Raw genomic sequence first — 6,000 nt, forward strand, 5'->3', positions numbered from 1 at the left:
AAATTATATCTAAGCAATCACATACTCAAGTCCATCATACCATACACAAATGATACATCATCATAATAGAAGTTAAGTCAACGTCGCAATGATTCATCATATATATAAGTAACAAGAATGACTAATCATTATAACAAGAATATATATAAACACAATACTACTGTTCTAAAGTATGTATAGCAGTCCTATGATGTCCAAAAGCAATAAAGAAACTATGTTCACTAAGTTATGAACATCAAGACATAATCACATAGCCTATGTATTTATGGCAATAACCGTCCTTACCTCGAGTCGTGATGATGATAATCCAATAATCTCAAGAGAATGATCAAAATATGGTATTAAGACCCTAGACAAACATAGATGAAAGATTAGAGAAGAAATCGGGAAAATCGGAGGTCGAACGAGTCAAAACGGCAAAAAACAAAGTTCAGCAGCATGCTTGGTTGATGCTCCGTGGTTGATGGGATCGACCAAGCACGATCGACCAAGGAACAATATCGGGCTGCAAGGTGTATTTTGGTGATTTGGTCCGAAATCGGTCTTCCGAGGCTCGGATCGATCCGAAACTTGGAGGGATGATTAATAACAATATAAGGACACTATACAACAAGAATTAACACAATCTAATGGCCCAATTGAAAACCCCTAATTCGAAACCCTATGTTCTAAATACAAGAACATAGCAAGAAGTGAAATCAAATGAAGAAGCAATGAAAATAGAGGAATTAGCTAGGGGAACTGATGGGGAATGGATTAGAATCATATGCTAGCATAGAAAATAGACTTAGAATGCTATACAATTAAGTTTAGGAGCTGAAATAATGTTGCAATGAAGAGAATGATGGAAATGTATAGATAAGAATCGAAATGGGGAGCATAGCATCAATGGTTGAGAGGGGTTTAAGAAAATGAAAGGGGGAAACACATGAAGTGGTGTTTGCAAGGTTGCAGCACCAACTCCATGGTTACAACAGCAAGGAGAAGAGGAGGGTAGAGTAAAATAGAGAGCAAGGGAGAGAAATCATACCTTGGGGAAGAGATTTGAGAAGAGAGATTATGATTCTTGTAAAAGATCATCACCCAAGCCAAGGAGGAGCCTAAGAGGAGCTTTCCCAAGTTCCAAGAGAGTCCCAACAATAGAATGGGGTGAAAACCACGAAGTCCCCTTTAAATAGAAACCAAAATGACTAAAAAACCCAAAATCCTCGGACTTAAAAATGCAGCAGACTGCTTGGTTGATGAGATCGACCAAGCAGGATTGGCCAGACATAGTTCAGCAACTTCGGACAGGGATTCAGAGGGCTATATGGGGTCAAATTGAGTGGGGTTTTCTCTTACAAGTCAATCAAGAAGTCTAGTTTCCAGAAATACCTTCGGATTGAGCATGGGGGTTCATTAGGTATTTCAACTAATTCATCCATTTTAGATGTGCAGAATTTCACTAAACACTGACAATGTACTCAAGCAAGGGGCATCATCGTCAATGTCCATGTGTTTCGGGTCAAACACCATGTCTTCTATAGAGAGGGCCCACAAAGACAACTTCCATCACTTTGGGACATGGATCTACACTAAGGGAAAGGTCGGACATGACTTCCTAAGGCTTTCAAAGATAAAAACACTGAAATCAAGGTCCAACTTCAAGGTCTAACATCAAACAAGTCTTTCTTCACCCAAAACAAATAGGGTGTCCCGGCTAGGTTTGGGCCGGATTTCACACTTAGTGTTTTAAATCTTGTAAAGGTCTTTCATGTCATTTATGCATGAATTTCCCTTGAATTAATGGATGGAATTGATTAGTCCTCTTTTTCTTGGCATTGTAGGAAAAGAACTATAAAGGATAAATAAATTACATGAGGCACAGAAGAGGAACAAAGAACAAGTCTTCTCAGTTTGCTGTAGAGATACTGCAGTATTGCAGTAGCATGATTTTCCCAAATTGGACACACATGGCATCATCTCGTGAAATTACTGAAAAGGGCTAACTAATTGGATGTTCCTCTTGTCATTACATGATGGATCTCAACCGTTGATATCAAAAGAGAAGGTTCTAATCCTACAATCCAATTTTACCCTATCACTTTGGGGAAAAATTAGGGAAAATAAAGAGGCGGATAAAAGCTACTAAATGAGAGAAGAAATAGGAGAACCAGAGATGGAGAGGGAGCTCATGCATGAGGAAGACCTGCTGGAGATAGGGAGCTAGAGTATTGTGGAAGCATTCTCCTAGTTCTCTATTTGGTTTTATAGTTCTTACTTCTTCATATTCTAGTTGAACTCTGTTAATGGCTACATTTATTTCTCTGTGTTTGAACTTTAATATGAGCTAATTTCTTATTTTATTGGGATGATAAGAGTACTCAAACCTATGATTTGGGCTGTAATTATCCACTTTGTTGTAGCTCTGTTGTAGCATAGTCTATCATCAATGTATTCAGCATGCATGTTTTTGAGTAATTTCATTTATTGATTGACCATCCATGAGTGAATGTTGTGGTTTTAGTTAATTGGAAAGTTAATTAGAGCTAGATAAATGTTGAATAGCGTGAGTTAGCTTAATCCTTATGTGGGTTTAGCTAATTAGTAGGTAGGGTAGGAATACTCACTGTCTCACATAACCACTATTGGAACTCGGGCGTAATTCACATCCTCAGATCAATTCTCCATAGGAATATGAGGGTGTTAAAATAGGATGTTAATGCATACGTGGATTGGAAGATACTTGTGTGCAATTGTGTTCCAGGTTCTTTGATATACCTTGTGCTGCAGCATTGTTGTAGCGTTCACAGCCCAAATTCAGGGGAGGAGAAATTAATTCCCAACATTCATACCACTTATTATAGTTCCTTCTATTGCGTGCTCTCCATTTAGGATCTCTAGTTTAATTCAATTGTCTTTCTTTTATTTAGTTCATTAATCATAAAGTAATTTTTGTCAATTTTGTTTAAATTAGTCTTCCTTTTACATTGAGAGTTAAAGATAAAATTCTCGATAGGATCGATACTCTACTTACTATACACTACTTGATTGCGACATATGCACTTGCGTAGCATTTTTAGACACAAGCAAACAATAGCATCCTTGATTTGTGGATTTCCTTGGACTCTTGGAGATCATTTTGTCTTTGATAGGTGAAGAATACATTATCATGTATTTATGTATTTGATTTATAGTCTATTTCATTCCATTATAAATGTCGTATGTATTTTTATGTTGATGTGGTGAGACTTTGCACACGTAGATGGTAACAAGACTTTATATGTTTATGTTATTTATTGTTCAAGTCTTTTCAAATCGTGGTTGTGAATGTGATGCGTTGGGAATTGGATAATAAGTGATTACTTATATCAACCCAGGGTTGTGGGTTCACCCATTACCCCTAGCGCCTATGCATTCACTTATATAACTACATACATTGTCAATAGGTGTTTAGATGCATTGGCTAGTTAACCCTTGATGCATGCTACTACCCATTTGGCATGAGTATTGAAGCCTAGTGACCCGTGATAGCAGTAGCTGGGTCTTGTGGGCGTCCAACATGATGTGTTATTTCGTGGAAAGACACAGGCCCACTACTATCATGCATTGGGTAGGTTGCATATATGGAGTGTTAGGGCTCGTGGGCGTCCAACACAATGTGTGATTTATGTGGGGAGACATGAGAGCGCCGCTGAAGCATAGGTGGACAACCATAGGGTTACAAAATGTCAATTTAGTACGATGTGTGATTTTCATGGGGATTAACATTCCTAGGTGAGAACGATACGCAAACCAAAAGGGCACTAGGCATAAGGGAAGGTATCAGATCACATATAGTATGGAAAGTAGTTGATTTTACACTAGGCTAGGTTTATCTTAAAATACACTAGCACTCCTACTAAATGGTGTGGTGAGAGAGTGGTGATCTAATCCTTAGCTACGGTGTTATATGGTCAAAAACCATTGCCGTGGGTTCCCAAAAGTGGTAACAAATCCGTGAAGGAGACTAATGAGACTTCACAAAAGGCTGGTGTTGTTGGTGTTGTGACTTAATGCATGTCCACCATAGAGATTACACTTGTCAGAGTCAGGAGCATACTTGCATAATCATACATTATATATATTGTTTCATTTGTCGGATGCACGATATGTGAGTATGTCGACCTCACTAAGTTCTATGGAACTCACTCATCAAATATATTTTTTCTTTATATTTTATTACAGGTTATGAGGACCCCATGTACTTGGAGAGTTCATTGCCAATAGAGTCATATGAGGGACCGGCGGGAGAGGACACCGAGACACACGGCGAGTTGTGTCCCTGCTCGAACTGCTCTTATGGAGTCCAACCATTTTAAGGCCTTAGAAATATCGTTTGGAGGCGTAGTTGCCTTGGTTATAATTATTTATATTATTTATTTATCTGTTTGACAAGGGCACTACTTGTACTCTTAAACCTTTTGAAAATAGTTAAGACTTCTGCTATTAAACATTAATTTTTCTTGTAAACTCTGATTATAACTTTAATTATCTTTTGAGGATGGCTATAATAACTTTGATAATTTGATACCTTTTTATTCCTTTTCTCTTGGATTATACTATGTTGTATTTTGTGGTTATGGACTGGTCGTAAACCTAGATCATGTAGTATGTATCACCCCCATGGGTATTTGAATAAGTTCGAATCCGGTTGGGTGGGGTGTGACAACTAGTTTCTAGCTCACCATCTCCTATTGCTTTATTGCCTCATAGTGTTTCATCACCTCATGTTACTTCATCACCACATAATGCTTTACCTCCTCATGGGTGACCTTCTTTACATGGGCCTATGCTCGTTCCTACTAGGCCTTCTCTTTCCTCTTCACCACCTACTATGCCTTTACCATTATGTTCTTCTGCTTCCTCTCCTACAACCCATATTGTTATTTCACTTATTCCCCATGAGTCTAGCTCACTAGGCCTTATTAGTGGTGCTTTGGTGCCACCTACTCGGACCCATACTATGGTGACACGTTTTGTTGATGGTACATGCAAACCAAAGATCCCTAAGTTTTATTTTTCTACCAAACATCATCTTCCAGTTGCTTTGCTTGCCTCGAGTCCCACCAACATTGAGCTGACATCTTTTAGTGAAGATCACAAATATGATGTTTGGCATCAAGTAATAGATAGTGAATTTAATGCCCTTCTTCATAATCATACATTAGTTCTCACTACTTCTCTAGCTGATCGTTGGATATTGTTTGGAAGTGGTTGTTTTGTATCAGAAGAAAATCCAATGGCACAATTGAGAGATATAAAGTGTGTTCGGTTGCTAAAGGGTATACATAGGAGTATGGGTTGTATTATGAGGAAACTTTTAGTCCAGTTGTCAAGCCCACAATCATTCGGATTATTCTTTCCTTGGTTGTTTCCTCTAATTGGCATGTTCAACAACTTGATCTCAACAATGTTTTTCTTAATAGGACTATTTCTGAGTATGTTTACATGGAACAACCTCCAAGGTATGTTGGTGCTCAATTCCCAACACATGTCTACAAGTTACAACACTCCTTATATGGCATCAAACAGGCACCATGGGTATGGTTTTAGCGATTGAGTTCTTATTTACTTTGCCCTGGTTTTGCGGCTTTGAAGATAGATTCTTCACTTTTCTTTTGACTACATCCTTTTGAGGGTCTATATATTTTGGTACATGTTGATGACATATTGATTACTAGTCCATCTACCACAGATATTGATGCTTTACTCCACTCTTTGTCTAGTGAGTTTGCCCTTGAAGAACTTGGTCCTACACGATTCTTTCTTGGTATTGAGTTGATAACCATGGATTCGGGGGTGCTTCCGTCTCAACAACACTATATTAGTGGTCTCCTTGAGTAGGCTGCCTTGACTAATCTAAATCCCATTTCCACTCCTTTGGCTTTCTCTATCCATTTGTCTGAGGGGGTGGCACACCTTTTTTTATCCAACTTTATATAGGAGTCTCATGGCCCTCTACAATATGTGATTTTGACA

The sequence above is a fragment of the Hakea prostrata genome, chromosome 1 (assembly GCF_041222555.1).
Source record: "Hakea prostrata isolate BN-2017 chromosome 1, UWA_Hpros_2, whole genome shotgun sequence".
NCBI lineage: Eukaryota > Viridiplantae > Streptophyta > Magnoliopsida > Proteales > Proteaceae > Hakea > Hakea prostrata.